This window comes from Phocoena phocoena, chromosome 6 (genome assembly GCF_963924675.1).
Source record: "Phocoena phocoena chromosome 6, mPhoPho1.1, whole genome shotgun sequence".
NCBI lineage: Eukaryota > Metazoa > Chordata > Mammalia > Artiodactyla > Phocoenidae > Phocoena > Phocoena phocoena.
Genome location: NC_089224.1, coordinates 66,983,633 through 67,003,446, shown reverse-complemented (window position 1 = coordinate 67,003,446; position 19,814 = coordinate 66,983,633). Strand labels below are relative to the sequence as shown.

Genomic DNA, 19,814 nt, shown 5'->3' with positions numbered 1-19,814 from the left:
ACACACACACACACACACACACACGAGATCCTCTTAGGCTCAGTTATTCACCACATAACCCCCGTTCCCACAGCACTCTGTATAAACCTGTGTTGTAGCATTGCCTCTTTGGTAGAGCGGTTGTCTGCCTGCACCTTCTCCCTCATCACCTGTAGATTGTGAGCTCCATGTGAGCAGAGCCTGAGGCATACTCACTTTTGTCATCCTGAAAATCTAGCACAGTGCCTGGCACATGCAGGTAGGTAGGTGCTCAATAAATTTTTATTGTAAACATCAATATTTGGTTTTCTGGCCTTATTTTTAACTCTCATTTCCAGCCTGATGTAAAAATGTAATAGAAGAGTTTAGAAACTAAAAGTTATATAGAAAGGACACATAATAAAACAATAATACATAGATTCAGGGAGGATAAATAAATAGGAACGTGTACAGGCAAAGACCATCATGCATACTTCCAACTGTCATGGCCATAAAAACGTTTATTCTGGAAATTTGACTGCATTTCTGTTGACTTGTGCTTGTTATCAAATCATTTCTATCTTGTGGATTTAGAGAGTCTAGGATATACATTTTTGTAGCAGCAAATGCCATCATGGCTTCATTATTTCCATTTACACAGAAAAAGAAATAAGTATTGATTTTTCTGCACTTATCTAAAGTGATAAGTGCCCATGGCTGCTTTACAGTCTACATTAGGATCAGCCATTCAGTAGAAGTGCATAGCTAACTTTAGAAAGTTAGACAAACATAAAATAGATGGGAAAACTTGTGCTGACTGAGTACTTTTCTGCCATAATCAACAATTTTACAGTAGGATATATTTGGAGATGATAAGGTATCTCATTCTCTAGGGGTCTTTTAAAAAAGCAGGCTGAGATTTTAATTCACTGGAGATGTGTCAGACCAGGGCAATTGTCATAGGGCCCTTCAAAGCCCCTTCCCAGGATTTAAAATAATTTGCCCATCCTTTGAAAATACTGTTTGGATCATTTCAAGCCATTTAAACTAGTGGAAGTAAGCCTATATTTCATATAGGCTAGGAAAATGACTAGAAGTAGTGCTCCCAAAATGTCAGTAATAAAGTTGTCATAAGTTTTAACAGAATAAAAATCTTTTAACTTGAACCCTCAGCTTAAGATCATTAAGCCCGGAGAAATAGGAGAAAAATAGAGATGTTATGCCCTAATACTGGCCAAATAAGCATGCAGCTTTTTTTTTTCTTTTTTTTTTTTTTTGGCATCCATCACTGAAGCAACAAGCACTCTTACCCTTACTGAACAGGCTGTCCCTGTTCTGCAAGGAGGCCAGATTTCACAAGCCTCGCAGAGTCCCACATGCCTGCAACCCTGCAGGCAAACACTCAAGTCCTAAATCCCAGGCAGAGGAATCAACAGGTCTGTTGGCTAATGAGCCTTGACGTCTCTGGGTCCACATGGAGTTCTGTGGGCAATTCCTGGTAGAATGAGGCAGGGTGGAAAAACAGGTGCACCTTTGCTAAAACAGAGGGCTGAGGATTGAAGAGTCAGCTTTCCTGGTCATCAGAAAGATCTGAGCTGAACCCTTCCTCATTAGCAGCATTTCGTCCACCCAAAGGGAGAACACAGGAAGTGCATATTGACTCTGGTTCACATCAGAATTTATTATGAAATCATGGTGGAGTTTGGGGAGAAGTGGAAAGTTCATTACACCCTGTATTTCCATTTTTCTGTCCTGTTTTCTTGGTTTGAGTGGAGCAGGGTTTGTTTTATTCCATTGATTTATTTATTTCCATTATTCAAGTAATAAGAACCGTTGTTATGAGTATGAATTATTGTTCATAAACTTAGGTATGTAGGAAATGTCACATAGTAACAATTTTCCTTAATTCAAATAAATCCAATTCCAAGCCCCCTTTCCATCTAGTTTTGGTAAATTCAATCTTTATCTATTAGGTCTCTCCCACCCTCTCCCTCTCTCTCTCTCTCTCTCTCTCTCTCTCTCTCTCTCTCTCTCTCTCTCTCTTTCTCCCTTCCTCCCCCTCCCTCCTTCCCTCTCCCTCCCTCTCTCTGTCATTCTTCTTCTCTCCCTCTTCCTCTCCTCTCTCCCCATATTCCTCTCTCCTCTCCCCTTCTCTCCCCTCCCCTCCTCCCTCCTTCGCTCCCTCCCTCCCCCCTCTCTTCCTCTCTCTCTCTTTCTCCCCCCCCCTTCCTCTCCTCTCCTCCCACCTCTCTCCCTCTTTCCTCTCCTCTCTTCTCTCCCCACCCCACTGTCCTCTCTCTCTCCCTACCCTCCTCTCTCATGCTTATGGTGTACCTGGAAAACTGAATAAGAGCCTTTTAACCTCCCTCAGCCAGGGTGACCACTGATAAAAACAACTGCCCAAGCCTGCTTGGTCCCTCCAGGGTGGAAGGCTCTGGTGCTGCCTGGCTGAGTAAAGCCAGCTGTATCTTTACTGCAGCTGGCATCCCCGTGGCCAGGGCTCTGCAGCCCCGACTCAGCACCCCAAAGGCACTTCACAGCAGCCCCCTCAGACCAGATGCCTGTGCTAATCCCACCCTTAAGGAGCTTACATTTGAGTGGAAGGAGACAGAGAACAAACAAGTAAAATACATAGTGTATTGCATAGTGATAAGTGCTGGTGAGAGAGAAAAAGCAAAGAAGGCAGAAAGGCAAGTGCAGGGAAGGGGCTGCAATTTTCAGTAGAGTAGGGGGAGGACTCCCTGAAGAGGGGACATCTGAGTAAAGACTTGGAGGAAATGAGGGAGCAAGTTGTGTGATGTTTTGGAGGAGACCATTTCCAGCAGGGGAAACAACATTAAAAAGGCGCTGAGGTGGGAATGTGGGCAGCATGTTTGAGGAGCATCAGGAGGCCTGTGTGACCACGTGGACGGAAGAGTAGGAGAGGAGTGCGGAGGAGGCCAGAGAGGAAACAAGGGCCAGGGCCAGGCAGGACTGTAAGGCCTCTGACTTTCACATTCACTCTGTGGGAGGTGGAAGCTTGTGGAGTTCTGAGCAAAGGAATGAGTGGTCTTGTATGTTTCAATAGACTCGCGGTGCCTGCTGAGTTGAGAGTCGTCCAGATTGGGAGCAGGAATGAAAACAGAGATGCCAGTCAAGAGAAAATGGCACTAATCCAGGCAAAGCTGGCAAAGCTGATGGTAACTAGACTAGGGGTGGTAGCAGTTGAGGAGGTGAGAAGTAGTCAACTTTGAACTATGATATGAAGGTAGACCAGGCAAGATTTACCATCAAATTGGATATGGGGTATGGTTCCAGATTTTGGAGGCTGATCAGTAGAAGAATGGAGTTTCCATTTTCCAGTCTGGAGAAGACTGTGGGGATGGGGATGGCAGGGATGGGACAATGTCAGGAGCTTAGCTTTGGACATGTCAGATTTGAGAGGCCTCAGAGCACGCGTGGAGACGTCGAGAGGGGCACGGTCATGTGAGACTGAAGTTCGGTGGAGATATTTGGCCTCGAATTATAAACATGGAAGTTGTCTGTGTGTCAACAGTATATGAAACCATGTGAGTGGATGAGATCACCAAGGTAGTGTATGAGGAGAGGACAGGACAGGAGAGAACCAAGAACTGAGCTTCGAGACGGTCCTTCTATCAGAGGAGAGACCAGCAAAGGAGATAAAGAAGGAGCAGCTAGTGAAGTGAGAGGGAAACCAGAGGAGAATGCTCTCTGGAAGCCAAGCAAAGAACATATTTCCAAGAGGAAGGAGTGGCCAACTGTGTCAAATGCTGCTGACAGGACAAGTAAGGAGAGACCCGGGAACTGACCATCAGGGATGTTGAGAGTCTTTTCTGCCTGTTCCAGGAGTTGGATAATTTCCTCCCCATCTCATCCGCTTCAACCTCTCCCCCTCAAATACACTTGTCTTTTTCCTCCTCCTCTTCAGGGCATCAGCGAGCTTAGTTCTTTAACAAAAACCATCATGAGAGCTTATCTTCAGGCCACCAGCGTAAACCTCCTGTGAGAAAAGACAGCCCAGTGGGCCTTTTGGAAATAAGGAGAAGAAAAAACAAATTTAAAATGAAATATGAATTAACTGATAATCAATGATCCCGCTACACAGGAAGATATTATTGACTTTTAGGCAAAGTACCAAGTAGAGAGTAAATTAAATATACATAATTTCCAGCAGTGCAGTGAAACCCCTGTTGAATTAGGATGAAGTGGTGAGCCATTGGTTTTTTTTTGAGCCATTGGTTTTTAAACGGTTGTAGGTGTTGAATTGCAAGAAGAGTGCATATCTTCCGGTGTGGGCAATAGTCAACCAATCACATGCAGCTAAAACAGGTGTCAGTGCATGGCTGACACAGGTTTCCAGCTTGGTTGGTTTCTCATTGATCATAGGCATACTTGGGCTCAACATACTAACAGATGTTGCAATATATGAATCATATTTATCACATTAGTTAGACTCAAAGGTTGGCAAATTATGGCCTGTGGGCCAAATCCAGTGCATTATTCGTCTTTGTAAATAAAGCTTTATTGGAATATAGCCATGTCCACGCTCCATCTTTCATGCACCGTCTCTGGCTGCTTTCATGCTACAGTGGCAGAGTTGAGAACTTGCAGCAGAGATCATCTAGCCTGCAAAGCTGAAGATATTTACTGTCTGGCCTCTTACAGAAAATGTTTGCTGACTCCTAGTCAGACTTCAATAGACTATGAGAAGTATAACAGGGACATTTCAGTCCTACACCATGGGCTTTCATCTTAATTTATTCCAGGGGACACGTCTTAGATTTCACTTCTTTTCACAGGTGCAAAGTCTCCACTCCCTACAGCTTTATGCTAGGGTGTTGGTTCTCCGAGTGTGGTCCGTGGACCAGCAACAATAGCATCATCCAGGAACTTGTTAGAAATGCACATTCTCAAGTCCCATTCTAGACCTACTGATCAGAAGCTCTGAGGGTGGGGCCCAGCAGTGTGTATTTTAGCTGATCCTTCAGGTGATTCTGGAGGATGCTAGGCTTGAGAGCCATCCCACTAGAGCACACACTGGTAAGAAGAGCTGAGAACTGGAAATGGGCATTTCCACACACCGCTTCTTGTGATAATTTTCAATGCACAAACTAGTTCTTTGCACGTTAGAATCAGGATTTTAAGAGCAGTCCTTAGAGTGCCACACTCTTCCTGTAACATTAGGATAACCCATTTACGAGAATGATAGTATTACCACTGAGTATTGATGTCAAATGACTGTTGGTGGCAGCAGTAGGAATAACTCAAGTAGCTGTTTCACACCAACTCAACAGAGCAGGGTAATGAGGGTAACCACCCCCATGCCCCTGGGCCTTGACTGTCTCTGATTCTTCATCATGACACTCCAGTGTGCTTAAGTGATAGAATGTAATGAGACATTTATTTATAAGAGAGAAAAGTAGAAGGCATTTATATCCAACTCCATCAAGGATATGCTAGAACATGAGAAAAACTTTAAATTGATCTTTTCCCCCTACAGGATTTATGCAGGTGCTGTTGTATTGTTGTTGCTATTTTCCTTTGCTTAATGATCTAATCCTTCCCTGGAGCTTCATGCCTCTGTGTGGCTAGAAGAAGAAATATCTCTGATAACAAACAGCTGTGATTTATTTAGATGGAGCTAGAAACTGGATCTCAAGAATCAGAGAGGGGCAACAAGTGAGTCTTAGTCTTTTTAAGCCATGAATAGGTGAACAAAGGAACAGTGAACAAACTCAGGCCCCTTTCTAAATATCCAGAATTAGCATCTATTTTTAAAAATCTGCTAGAAACGAGTTTGAGACCCTAGAGTGATCATATGTACAGGTTTGTCCAAAACTAAATAATTCTGGTTTATATTGATCCTTGTCATCCCAGAGTAATTATTAATGATGACCTCTTCACTTGCAAGAATGTCCTGGTTTTTGTATGATAAATCACCTGGTCACCCTAGTGAGAGACAAGCCAGTGGAGTGCAGAGTGCAGGCTCTGAATTTCCTAATAGGTCTCTGAAACCCTGTTCAGACATGTGATTTACTCTCAGTGCCTCAATTTACTTAACTGTAAAATGGGGATGATAATATCTCTATCATAGGGTTGGTGAGCAGATTAAGTGAGCATATACAACTCGCCTGGCTGAGTGCCCAGCACCTGGTGGGTGCTTCGTAGCCGCTACTTCCCCTACAGGAATAAGAAACTGTCTTCAGTCAGTTGGCCGAGTGGATTTCACTACATGAAATCATTCACTGCAGCCCAGAAATTCATAAGCCCCCTTGTTTGGGTTCCATTTTTAATAAGCTTTTTTAAAATCTGTGGCAATTGTTGTTTCCTTTCAAGGAGCTGTAAAGACATTAAGAAAAAACTGTCTTTCAGAAGAGGCCATATTTGCGTCTAAAAAATAAGATCACGTTCACAAACTTGAACCAGAGGTTCAAGTTCGTTAGATGCTGCTGCAAAATGAATGCCAGAAACAGAAGTGACTGCACTGTAATTCATGGTGTTGGAGCTTGAGGAAGTCGAGTAAATTATAACTCACTCTTGACAGGACAATATTCAAATTGACCAAGAGTTGAACACTGGAGTTAGGCAGATGGAGCTCAAAATATCACTTTATTAATGATGAAGTAGTTGAACATAATGACTTATTGTGAGGGCCAAATGGGTTTGCCTGCTTACCTCAGCCCTCAAGACAGCCAACCAGAGGAGAAATTTGGGTCTACAGAAACAGTTTTACTAATATTACTGACTGGCACTGGTCCATAGAGGAAAATGAAAAAGGATGCTAAATCCTCCTCACTGAGAGACTTTTAGTAGACTCGTCCTATCCAATCAAGGAACATGGACATTAGTCACCACCAACCAGGTTACTCAATTCTATATATAGAGACAAGAGAAGGACAAGGGGCTAGATGTGTCACATTAATGGAGCCCTCCACATGGAAATTTGACACCAGAGGAAAGAAGGTTTCCCATGACATTGTCACCATATTTCTCACTGAAGATTTAGTAACAGTGAAAATTTGATCAGATTGGACACATTATCTTTTGGAAAAGATGCCAGGTAATCAAATAAAAATGTATCGCTTTTCCCAACTGCTGATCAGAAATTGGATTAAATACCATTACCAGCTCCCAAATAATCAGTACCCTTCCTTTGTCTCATACATGATAATGGCAGTCAGTTATTTTAATAACTTTAATAACCTTTGTGATGAATGAAGGTCACTCCTGGCCTACAGCAAGTTAGCTGCTAAAACGTATCCATCACCTCAGAGAGAACAGAATTAGGTTTCTACTTCAGTCATATAGTTCCCTATTTATTTCAACTGGAGGAAATAATAGCTTTCACGGACATCCTTCCAGCAAGGGGAAGAGTGTAAACCTTTGTTCGCGTCTTTCTCCCCGGTGTCCAGGACACGTTGTCACTGCAGCTGGGTCAAATTCTGAGAAATAATAAGGCTTCAATTTAAAAGTACAAGACAGCTGAACTGTAATTGGCTATTCAAGTTCCTAAGAATCTGGACTCTTGCAGACTTAATCCAGATGGACAAGGCAATGTGTGAGCACCCACCCAGGTCACTCAGCGTGTTCTTTTCTTGGTCTCTGACCACCACTAAGGCCAGTAGTGAAGGCCTGTAAAAGGATACCAGGGACCACTTAAATGGCTGTCATCTCCACTTTCAGCAGTTTGCATCAGTAGTATTGAGGTATGATACTTAGTCCCCTTATAACATCTATTCATGTCATTTCAGCTGTGCTAGTCCCAAGGTATAGACCCTAGGCATTGTACCTTCTAATTTTACTTCACAAGCATTTATTTGAACTACCTTCTAAGTATGAGGCACTATGGAAACCAGAATGTTGTCTAAGAGGGGTGTGGGTGTTTCTGTCCCAAAGAGTTTACAATGTAGTGGATGAAACTTTCATTAAAGCAAGGCAGAATTTAAAAACTGCCAAAGGATATATAGAAAAATAAATAAATAATGGGGCTACAAAGGATTGAATAATTAATACTGCCTGAGGGAGTTAGGAAGGGCCTCAGGAATTAGTAACATTTGAACTGGACTTTGCAGATTGAGTTAGGGTTTCTGAGGGGCTACAAGAAATAGCACCTCTTTTCCTCATCCAAGTTCTAAACACTTTGAGAAATAAAAGAAGTAGTTGATGGAACTCAGAATATCATTTTTAGTTGGGGGACAAGTTAGCAGACATGGATTTTAGACTGTTGACCAAGTGGGATTATTGACTCCCCAGAATTAGGCAGAATTCCACAGTAAGCCTTCATTCCCCATCCCACCACATACACCCGCAGGGACAGGGCCCTGGAGGATTTGGGAGATGTCAGGCTTCCTGCAGGCAGGAAGATGCCAAGAGAAAGAAGAGCGAGACTGAGTGGGCAAATCCAGTTATTATTCTCAAATCTACCAAGGAGTAAAAACAAAGAAAACCCAAGGATCTTCTTAGGAAAAATTCCTCCTCATGAAACCAAGAGTAGGGAAAGATACTCCTCTCTGAAAATTAGGATGGCTAAAGGGAAATTTAAAAATAGTCCTAGATGGAGGATAAGGAAGATAGTCTGGATGAGACTAGAATCAGAATGAACAGAAAGTTCTGGAGAGAGGGATGAGGCTGTGAATAAAGGTTGGGTCCAGAACATGGGGAGCCTTGTCTCATGCAAAATTATTTGGGCTGTTATCTATAAGCAATGGGAACCCACTAAATATTGTTACAGAGAAGACTGTATTTACAGATGATAACTAGCAGTTATGTGATGATTGTTGTAGAGGCAGAGAAATCAGTTAGGAAGCAATCTCAGTAGCCCACAGGAAAACCAGTGAGCACAGAAACTGGGCATTTGGCATCATTCCTGATTTCAGGAGAATTTAAATCAGATCTAAGTGCCTTGGACCTCAGGTCAGTTGATTAAGGGAAAATTGCTTATGTCATAAAACATTTGAAAATTTCTATAGAAATAAGTACATTGTCATATAACCTATGAGCAATCAGGATATACTTGAGGTGATTCAGTATCTTGCCTTCCTTCTGTACCCCAAATTTTAGTGAACTACATGTAGAACACTCTATGATATGCTGGGGATACAAAGATAAACCTACCTACAGAGAAAAGAGATGTCCAAACATGTAAATTAATGAGAGAAAACTTCAAGAGATATGTAAGATACTATGAGAATTTTTTCCTTGATATCATAGTAGTTGATTGACAAATTTATAAAGTATATTCATTGGCATGGGCTTTTAAGACAAGCAAATGCTATAAGAACACAGAAGTGAGAATAGTTAATTCTGCCTGGTGGGGGTGAAAGGGAGGGGCCTAAGGAAGACTTTGAGCCTGGGAACTGCAGGATGCATGTAAGTTCTCCAGAAAGAGTAAGTCAAAAAGAACATGCCTTAAAGAGGGAATAGAATTTTTCACATTTGGTGCAGGGAGAAGTAATTGCAGTCTCCTTCAAATGACGCAGAGATTTTTTTTTTTTTAATTATTTTGGAAGGGCAAATTAATATACAATTTTGCCATTACCAGCAACATTTCCCTCTTACCATTTACCTCTCCTACCCAGCCGTGCCCTGCACTGTGGGCTAGGTCTTTCCAAATCATAATTCCCCTGGCTGCTCTGCTGCTTACTAATTCTGCCAAGGAGCCAAAGAATCTTGTACGAGCTGTGGACCTAGATCCTGGCACATTTATAGGGGAGTGTGGGGAAGGAATTATAAAGTAAAATGAGTTAGAATCACTTTGATTACCTTACATTTGAGAAGGCAAGGATGCCTTTTGATGTGGGTTTTGAACAGAGCAGAAACTAAGAAGACTGTAGCTTTGTTTGGGCGAGTTTTCTTGTAGACTTAGATCAATTATATTAAAACATTCAGCCTGCAAACAATGGCCCCAAAGAAAAAAACGCTGGCTCTTTCCTTTTCTGAGAGTAATACTTGCCTTACAGCCCATGCCATTGGCCGTTCCCTTTCTTTTGAAACGATTCACGTGGATTGTTGCTTGGATGTCCTAGAAACATACGGACGTTAATAGCAGAACATTTTAATCAGAGCTGTCTGGCCATGAGGGAATAACTGTTTTCCATTGATTAAGTCAAAAGCTAAGTTTGTTTACTAGCATGTAATATACTTGGAGTCAACTTATGAGTTTTGTTATTTGGCATTTACATCTTTGTCCAACCCACAGAATTCAAAAGACTTAAGCTGATTGAAGCACTGAGGAGAGGCCCCTCGGTAGAAGACATCGGGGGAGTGACAAAAAGATCACCTACCCCAAAGCAGAAAGTTTTAGTGTTTTGGATAGGAGATAAAGGTGCCTTCCTAAGCATATTACTGGTCTGCATGAGAGAATATTCAAACTTTGGAAAAGTGTGTAACAAATTATTTATTTGTCAGAGCATACTTTTGGTTTAAATCCATAAAATGCATTTGTCGTCATGAATCATTTATGCAGTTAAAATAGAAACCTTTTACAAACCTAATAAATATATATAAGAATCTTTATATTTGTTTAACCATATAGTTCTCAGTAAGTGCCAGACTCTGTTCTAAGTACTTGACAAATAACTCATTACTCAAAACAGTGCTATGAATTGTGTGCCAACTCTGTGTATTAGACACTGTGTAGAATTCTAAAATATATTGTTTGTTTATCAAGTCATATCAAGATGTATTTACGCCTTTCTAGGATGTGCATAGTTCCAGCTACCATGTTAGTAGTACAATGTCTAGACATGCTGTCAGAGTTTACAGTAGCAAGGAGGTACAATAGACTAGAGTGACCCATGCTGAGTTAAAAAGTAGGGGTCAACAGGAAGCAGCAGATAAATGAAGGTAGAGACAGTCATGGAACTGGGAATCAGAGTCAGAGATCAGGACAGGACAGGTTCAGCCCAGTTCCAGCCAGGCAGCCCATGATCTAAAGAAAAGAGTCATCATCTGAGTGAGACAGGTCCAGGCTTCCAGAGTATAGGGCAGAGATGGTCGTGGTGTTGCATGAAGAAGTGCTTCCAGAAAAGTCCACTGAAATCAAGGCAAAACCCCAGTCTTGGGGCCCACATTGCCAGGGGGGGAGCAAGCACATGTCCCAGGCTGGCTGGCTTATAGAAGAGGGTGCCACTCTCCAGGAGCCAAGGGTATTCACAGAGGACGATTGCTCTCTCTGCTCTTGGGCTTAGAGCTCTCTGAAGACCATCTGAATCCCTTCTGCTGTCTGAGTGAAGTTCCTTGATCGACCACATGAGTGAGTCCTCTTCTCTTTGAGAGAAGCAGAGCAGCTCACCATGACTGGTAACCAGGTTTCCCACATGAGCATCAGTTAAGCTCCAAAATCAAGGCCTGCCTGACACTGTGTAGATGGTAGGCTTACACCCAGTTTAGAACTGAATATTGCCTCTTAAAGCCCTACCTCAGGGCTTCCCTGGTGGTGCAGTGGTTAAGAATCCGCCTGCCAATGCAGGGGACACGGGTTCGACTCCTGGTCCCAGAAGATCCCACATGCTGCGGAGCAACTAAGCCCATGCACCACAACTACTGAGCCTGCACTCTAGAGCCTGTGTGCCACAACTACTGAGCCAGCACGCCTAGAGCCCGTGCTCCACAACAAGTGAAGCCACCACAATGAGAAGCCCGTGCACTGCAACGAAGAGTAGCTCCTGCTCACCTCAACTAGAGAAAAGCCCACGCACAACAACAAAGACCCAGTGCAGCCAAAAATAAAACAAATAAAATAAATTTAAAAGAAGAAAAGCCCTACCTCAAAAAAAAAAAAAAATCTCTGCTATCCTCCATTTTTCTCTTACAAAGAGCCCTCAACTACTGTCTCCTTGCGAGGGTCCTCAGGCTGAGAAAAGAGCATCTGAGGACTTTCCATGTTGTTAAGGACAGGTGAAGACTTCCTTGGAGTCAGCAGAGGTGAGGCTAGGGAGGGGAATGTTTGGTGGCAATAAAGAGAAACTCACTCAAAATATATAAAGGAGTATTTTTGATAAAGAGAAATGTGTTTAGAGGAAGGTTTGCAAACTATGGCCCACCCTGTTTTCACATGGCTTATGGGCTAAGAATGTTTTTTTCATTTTTAAATGTTTGAAAATAAAAGAATAGTTTTGTAACATATGAAAACTACATCAAATTCAAATTTCAGCCTCCATCTGAAAATTCCATTTTTCTCGTTAGTAGACCTGTAGTACAAAAAAAGAATGTATTCAATTGTGTTTTGCAATTCGTCCATAAACATTCTGTATAATTTGTTTTCTCTCGTTATATAAGTACCTGCATGATGTCCTCTATTTTGCCCATTGTCCTACAAAGCCTAAAATATTTACTATATAGCCCCTTACAGAAAAAACTTTTCTACCTTTGATCTATAGGGGACTCTACGAACTACAGCCAAGTGACTGTATCTTGAACTGAAAAGTCGCTAATAATCCAGGCAATAAATCCGTCTCTCTCTCCCACTCTCACTCTCTCTCACCCCCAAACACACACACTCTCTCCCTCCCTCTCACTCAGGCCACGTGATCTCTCCTCTGTGATGCACTCAGTTCCCTTCTTTTCTTCCTGCACACAGACTTCTTTGCTTGTTTATTCACCCTGACATGGTCCCATCAGAGCCACCACTAATAGAGGCTTACTCCCCAAGTACTCATGCCCTCCCAGTCCCTCCCAGTTACTCACCTGAGGTTCAAGGTCTCCATTCAAAGTGCAGGAAGGCAAATCTGGCCCACTGCAGGTCTGGAATCTACCTCCATTCCAATCAGCTTTGAAAGATGCCAAGTAAGCCTGCCCTTCTGTGCTGCGGACAGTTCAGTTCTCTGATAGGCGGGTATGGATAGAGAGGACATGATGGGAGTTGCCAGTACACATGCCACAGTGACCTCTTTGGTTGGCTTTCAAGATTTTTACATTCAATCCACTCCCCCAGTTCTGGCCTTTGGCCTTCAATCGCTACATGGGAAAGCAAAGCAAGAAGGCAGTGTCCAAAATTATAGTCCTCTGGTGGGGGCTGGTACTGAATTCCTAAGAAAATACCTGCAGCATTGATAATGCGAAAAATAGATTGGTTCAACAACAGAAAAAAATGCATTGAAAACAAACAGAAAAAAAGGGGATGGGCCATATTAATTCAGTAGATTTAACATTCTTAGTCCCCAGGGTAAGAAATGCTATGCACCATCTGTTTTCGGTCTTTTATCATTGTCTCAGAGAGGTGTTTCCATGAATTCAAACTCTATATCTTCAACGTCTTGACAACCTCATATCTTCAGCCAAATTTACTGAGATTTTAACTGCCAAGATAAAATATACATGTATGTTTATTCTGGAATATTGGCACTAGCTTTAAATATGGAAAGATTGTGTATGGATGGGGTCTGTTAAGTTCAATATCGACAAGGGAGTTGCCATAGGGATTGGTGATGATAGGAAAAGACATTTAAGCAATTTGCCTTATTTTTACCCCTGCCTAGTCCTCCAATGAGTTGGAAATTTATGCCTCAGGGAAAGACCCCTGTCCTTTTTCAAGGAATTTCTTCCCCACTAGAGAACCAAAAGTGTCTAAAACTGAAGCATCTTGTTGCATGTGGTTTCCTTTTGACTGCTTAATAATTTGTGCAGTATTTTATATTTCCAAATGCTTTTCTAATCCATTTAGGGGCAGAATTATAGTGGCAAAAAAAATGTAGTAAGGATATACATAATTGGTTTGAACTGGGGTTGGCATTTACCAATTGAATACATCATCAGGATTTGCTAAAATGAATGGGTTTATTACCCATTTCCAAGTGGGATCAGGCACATTCCAGTAATAGTTCTGTTGTCTTGAATAGATAATGTATTCTATCTCTAAAACATGAAGGCAATATCTAAAACATCTGCTTCCATTGAAGGCTGAAGAGACATTCTAGTTAAAATGAGATGCATTTTTTTTTCTTATGTCATTCCTTGATATTTTCTTGGGCTCACTCTGTTCCTTAGTAGCTCTAAGATTTCCAATCACGTTTCTTTTTGCCAAAATAAAGCATATTAAAATATTGTCTTTCTATACAGTAATATTCTACAGTTGTACCTGAATATTCATGTTCTGGGAATCTTCCTAATTATAAGAAGCGCCTTAAACTTAATAAATAAGAATAGTATCGAGTGTTGTCAGTTAAACACAGCTGATTACCAGCTTTATTTAATTTTCATAAATCCATCCCACAATTTGCAGACCATAGAAGAGATTCATTAAGGGGAGCAAGAACCTAATTCTCAAACTATTTGTGAAAAGCCGTGGTATTATGCAAACTTCAGCCACTATTTCTCAAGTAGAGAGTAAACGGGTGCCCATTAAAATGAGGTAAATAACTTGACTGCTTCTTCTCCCATCACTACAGTAATTGTTAATGCCCCCCAGGTCTGTATAAAGTTCTTTTTGTAAAATATAAGATCTTAAGGGGTTAGTGAGTTTTTATGGCCCCATTCTAGTCCAAATACAGGAGATGGTGACCAGTATATTTATTGGTCGAGTCAACCATTGAATCAAAGACCAGACTATTCAAATGAGAAACGGGATAAAGGGGACATGTTCAGTGCTTTTTTTTTTTTTTTTTTTTGCGGTACGCAGGCCTCTCACTGCTGTGGCCTCTCCCATTGCGGAGCACAGGCTTCGGATGTGCAGGCTCAGCGGCCGTGGCTCACGGGCCTAGCCGCTCCGCGGCATGTGGGATCCTCCCGGACCGGGGCACAAACCCGTGTCCCCTGCAACGGCAGGCGGACTCTCAACCACTGCGCCACCAAGGAAGCCCAGTGCTTTTTAATAATATACGCATTTTAATAATATAAATTTAAAATTTTGCAACATAAAATATATTGACAAATTCTCACTGTATGCACACTTTGAAAGCATATGCATTCTCCAAACAAACTTCTAAATCATCAAGAATCGCATAATCCCAGAACTGGCAAGGCCAGTGTGTTAACTGTGTTCATGTCATTGCTAAAGAGCTTTAGCTGGTAAACAGAAATACCTACCCATCACTGACACACTCATTCTCAAAGTGATTAAGATCTTCAAGAAGTCATTGCTCACGTAATGTTTGAAGCCTCCTTTCTAAATGACCTGTACTGCAATAATCACGTGATCTGTGGCTTTGGTCATTAAGATTTAGCTGAATATCAATCTTCTGTGCTCCATCTCCATGTAAATACAAACCGTTTTCCGACAGCAAAAAAAGTATTCCTTAGGCCCACTGGCATTTTAGATCATATATAATGATGTTGACAGTAAACCAAAGGATTAATTTGGTTTGATCAAAATTCTATTTATCCGGGGCTTCCCCGGTGGTGCAGTGGTTGAGAGTCTGCCTGCCGTTGCAGGGGACACGGGTTCGTGCCCCGGTCCGGGAAGATCCCACATGCCGCGGAGCGGCTAGGCCCGTGAGCCATGGCCGCTGAGCCTGCGTGTCTGGAGCCTGTGCTCTGCAGCGGGAGAGGCCACAACAGTGAGAGACCCACGTACTGCAAAAAAAAAAAAAAAAAAAAAATCTATTTATCCAAGCATTTCACTACAATACACCAAATATTTTTACAAGTGGCTGAACTGATCGTAGATTATAGTCTCGTGTTGGCAGAAAGAGAGAGAAGAAAAAGGTCTTTCAGAATTTTAAGACATTCTTCTCTCCCTGCCACCTCCTTCTTTACACCACCCAACCCAATCTTTGTTTACGCCAATTTTGACAATATTTGAATTATTGGAAGCCCAGGCTTAACTGCATAGTGGTCATAACAAAATGGGACAAACGTCTAAGAGGTTATCTTCTGCAAAGAACCATTAACTGGGGTTCAATTTATAATTTGAAAGCCCGAGGTCAACTTGGAATCCTCTAGAATGTAGTTGCTAAGTCCGTTACTCAAGCTCACATTTTTGTAGGCTATAATGCTTCCAGTTCCAAAATTACAAAAACTAAAAAGTGTGGCAAACATCTTGCCTCTTCCTGAGGGAGCAACTCTGCGTTGCTCTAAAATTAAATTCTAATGGAAATCTCTAAGAAGTTTTTGGTTATAGTAGAAAATGAAAAATTATTGCAATCAACTAAGGAATTAGCCTACTTTCCCCAAAACCAAAAGAACAAGTATTGACCAAAAAGATCTCTGAGGGGCCTAGATAAAATGAGAACGTTTTGGTGATAATAGAAGTCATATTTTTTTAAAACTATAAATCTAAACTACTTTTTATGAATGGTCAGTAGTTTCAGCTGAGCAAGACTTACACTTGTGAGGCTCTTCAAAGGAATTTATGTTAAATTTTTTTGTGGGCATAAAGAAAATGGTAGTGGTCCTTATGAATCCAGCTGGATCTGCAGTGAATTCCCAAAATGTTTATTTCACTAATAAAGAATATACCATTCTTGTCTTTTAAAATGCTTTTTCTTTACTAATGATGTCATATGCTACAGATTTGTAAATTTGTGGTTTTCTCTAGAGATTTTTTTTAATATCCTACGTCTAAAATGTAATTTAGAAAAGAAAATGTGAACAGAAGAGATAAAGAAAAACAAGGAAGAGAGAAAGGAATGAAGGATGGGAGGAGAAATAACCTATAGACAGTGCTTCACCTTGGAAACTTTGGCCAGTCACTGTAACTGGGTAGTAAGAATGTGATATAGTTTCCCTGGACATAGAGTTTTGTTTGAAAACCCATTCTAGAACCTGTCTCAGAGGCCTCAGTGGGCTTCATAAAAGAACACAAACTGATGCTCTTTGCATATATAGTGGTCCCTCAGTATCCTTGGGGGATTGGTTCCAGCCCCACCCCCACAGATACCAAAATGGTGGATGCTCAAGTCCCTTCTATAAAATGGTGCAGTATTTGCATTGTAGCCTACACACATCCTCCTGTACACTTTAAATCTTCTCTAGATTACTTATAATACTTAATACAACATAAATGCTATGTAAATAGTTGCCAGCGCCCGGCAAATTCAAGTTTTGCTTTCTGGATCTTTCTGGAATTTTTTTCAAATATTTTCGCTTCGCAGCTGGTTGAATTTGTGGATGTGGAACCCACAGATACAGAGGGCCACCTGTATATCAGTGTTCTTAATTTAGGGTGGGGCTTTGTAAGGGTCCATTAGCAAGATTTTTACGAATAGGCTTCAGGAATCCATGAACTTTTGAAATGCATAGAAACATTTTTGTGATTGTCCTTATGAGCATTTATTTTTCTGGGAAAAGGATCATTAGCTTTCATCAGATTCACAAAAGTTTTCAAAGATTCTTGTCTCCAAAAAATAGGCTAAGAACCATTGCTTTAGGTCATTACTAATTATTTGATATCATTTTCTTTTCTCAGAAAAAAGGTAATATGTGTGATGGGTGTGTGTGTGTGTGTGTGTGTGTGTGTGTTGACAAAAAGGCTTAATGTTACCATATATCCATATATTGGCATGTTTAATTTACACAAAGCATATTTTTAGGCACGGCCTGATTCTCTACCACCTATAACTAAGAAAATAAAAAATGCTTACGTTTTAGGCTATAAGGGTTTTTCATTGTCTGTGGAACAAATTTCCATATATTATCACTAAAGGAAATGGGAGAGAATTTAGAGGCATAGATATATTGGATATATTCAGTTTATGAAAAAATAGATGATATTTTGATACTTTACTCCATCCAGTTTTTAGCTCTGGAATATATATCTGAATTAATGTAGTTCTTTTCATCATTTCAGTTAATTACAGCTTCATTCCAAATATAGGAAATCTGACCATCTAAATGCTTCTGTATTTCTAGAGGTTATAACAATTTGATTTATTGATAAATATAACTGACAGCTTATTGCTCTCAAATCTTCCTATGAAAATTGATCCTTTGCACCTGTGTTTCCTCTCAAAGAGAGGAGAGTTTTCCGGCCATCTTGCCTATTGTCTGGTAGACTCTGGATCACTGGAACATTCTAGAAGATCCATTCTATGACTTCTTCCTTCATGAGTGGGTCACAGTTGGTCTGTGAGTAGGAGTAAAGATCCACTGATAGAATCAGTGCTCAAGAATCAGAATTTGGCCAAGGCCTCTCTTAGAAGATCCTAGAAATAGTCTAAATGATATCCTTTGGTATAAAACAGTAGGTATAGCATATTGTTCCTTGACATGAAACAATATGAGAGCATGTGCTAAAGAAAAGCAAAGGGAAAAACTAAAAAGCATAGTATTTTGGAAATACCTTATAAAATCACTTTAAACATTTAAGTGTATGTTTAAACTTTAAACATAAAATACTTTATAAAATAACTTTCAATGTGCCTTGGAAAAGATTCTCTTTTCCAAGGCACATTAGAACATAAATCCATATAGGGGTGGGTATTTTTTATGTCAGAAAATTCTCCTCCAAAAGAAGTGTGCTGTATTAACATTTCAAGTTAGCCCTTAATCTTTAACGTGCCTTTCAACAGGAACTTACTTAATCCTCATAAACAATAGCAGTGGGAAAGTGTCTCCTTCATAGACACCCCAACAGAGCTTTAAAGTGGCCTTTTGTCTGAGTCATTAGAGCTTCTGGGTCAAAGGAGAACAGCATGACCTTTTACTTCCGTCTCCTTGGGTTTGAAGGAGTAATTCTCAAAAACTCCCCATTCACAGAAAACTCTGATGGGGCTACAGGTCATCCCTCTCTCCCAGTTCCTTCTGGGGAACAAAAAAAAAATCTTGGCTTCTTGCCTTAATCAACAGTTGTTATTTTCTTACATTTTTTAAATGTAGATTTAAAACAGCACTCTTTTTTTGTGTAACTGGCATTTTGGACCATTCTTTACAGATGAAAATCAAACCATGAAAAACACTGACTTATAAGAGATAAGGCCCTAGGAGACTGATGTACTTATACTTTAGAAGTAAAACAGGTCACACAAGTCTAATAAAATCTCTTACTAATGGAGCAAGAAATCAAACGCCAAACTGTTATTTCTCATAGGGAAGCAGTTTCTAGATAAAAGATAAAACCATAACAGAAGGGGGAAGAGGAAGGAAGAACTGAGGTGATTAAGGGCTTTTTTCAGTTCATATTTACAGAAGTGGTACAGAATCTTGACTCTATTTTTTTAAGATAACTGCTTTGTGTACCTTATAAAACCCTTTCATTTTTATGACACTGCCCAATTTCCTAACTATTCTGAGAGGATAGAGTGAGAAAATACAATGTGGTACCAAATTGAGCAAAAAAACTTATTCAATGAACGATGATACTTGAGATGTCACTTGAAAACTAATTTAATTTCTTTCTCATCATGTCTCTCATGGACATTTGTTTTTAATACTTCTCTTTACTCTGTTAGGTTGAACATACATAAGTGTTGATGTTAGGGCACTTTTTACTTGAAAACAGCAATGTCTATGGCTCAGCATAAATAGCTGAGATCCCTTAATTCAACTGAATTCAGAAAATGTTTGCCCATCGTGTGCCTGGCACCTTCCTCAGTAGTGAAGGACACAGTAATGGCAGAGGGCAGATGCCATATCTCCTGAGTAATTTATTATAACTATTCTAGTGTTAAGAATCCATAATCAAGCTTATCACCTATGGTCAGAAATAGATAGACCCCTAATTTTGCCACTGGTTGATTCAACAAGTTAAAATATGCCCCCAGCTGATTTTGGTAGTCTTTAATAATAAGAACCATTTAGGCATTTTCTTAGCACTGTGATGACTTCAGGGAGGTGGCATTTTTTTAACTTCCCATTTTTCATATAGGAAACTGACCCTTGGATCCATATGAGACTTGCTTAAGATCACATTTAGCTTCCAGTCTTTTGGCTGCTGGCCCAGCAGTTCTTCTACTAACCAGTTCCTTTCCCACCCTCCTCAC

General features: G+C 40.7%; 1 protein-coding gene across 14 annotated transcripts in view; it reads left to right on the top strand.

Annotated features, from left to right (window-relative positions):
• Positions 1-19,814, top strand: part of TRPM3 (transient receptor potential cation channel subfamily M member 3) — a 787,839-nt gene that overhangs the window by 585,962 nt on the left and 182,063 nt on the right. The window lies entirely within an intron of this gene.